At 39.2% G+C, this 892-nt stretch overlaps 1 non-coding gene across 1 annotated transcript; it reads left to right on the forward strand.

Annotated features, from left to right (window-relative positions):
- The first annotated feature begins 604 nt into the window (after nucleotides 1–604).
- TRNAL-CAG (transfer RNA leucine (anticodon CAG)) lies at nucleotides 605–685 on the forward strand. The gene has a single exon. It is a non-coding gene; the product is annotated as a tRNA-Leu (tRNA).
- Nucleotides 686–892: the final 207 nt, after the last annotated feature.

The raw sequence follows: 892 nt of genomic DNA on the forward strand, positions 1-892 counted from the left end.
AAAAGTGGGGATTACATAGGATTTAGGTGAAAATAATTTAGATAACAAGTGGACAAGTAAGAAATAGAGCACATATTGGACAGTGTTCTTGAATTAGATTGAGTCTCCCATGTTGCACGTATTTACCACTCAACTACCCTTGGTGTGCAACTATAAGCGATCACTGTCCAAACCAGTGCACACAAGCAAGGTGATATTTTAATTGGGCGGTCATCAATGTACTTTTCAAAAATATTGATGTTATATGAGCTGATGCCTCCAAAAAGTTCAGGTGAGATTCTCTACCGCTGTTGCCCCCAAGATGTACTTGCTCTGCGCCTTGTGCATGGCAAGAACACACAGTAAACTCTAAGTAGTATGCTCTCCAAGGTGTCTTACACTTTCTTATATTTTCTTTTTATTGATCGGAGCTGGTCCAGAGGCCCACAAAGTATTGGAAAGGGATTTAAAATGTGGGAGTAATGATCATCTGACATTTTCTCGGATGGTTTCACTTTGGGTGAGAGGTCCGGCTCAATTTTGGTTCAAGGCGAGCATTGGGTATGAGGGTTGCTTAATCTCAAAATTAATATATCTATTTATATGAAGACCCCCTTGTTACATCGTCAAGATGGCCGAGTTGGTCTAAGGCGCCAGTTTCAGGTACTGGTCCGAAAGGGCATGGGTTCGAATCCCATTCTTGACAACATTATTTTAAATTTTTTTCTTTTTTCTCAAACTTTTTTTTCTTTTTCCTAAACTTTATATGTTGTTATACAAGGCTCCATGGTAGCGTGCACCATAGAATGTTTTATTTAATCCAATGCCTGTCAATTGATTTGCAGCTGCAGCGGTACTAATTGGCTGGATTTACTTCTTTTTCTTGATACCCACCAACAATTCTCTTCCATAA

This window comes from Elaeis guineensis, chromosome 3, assembly GCF_000442705.2.
Source record: "Elaeis guineensis isolate ETL-2024a chromosome 3, EG11, whole genome shotgun sequence".
NCBI lineage: Eukaryota > Viridiplantae > Streptophyta > Magnoliopsida > Arecales > Arecaceae > Elaeis > Elaeis guineensis.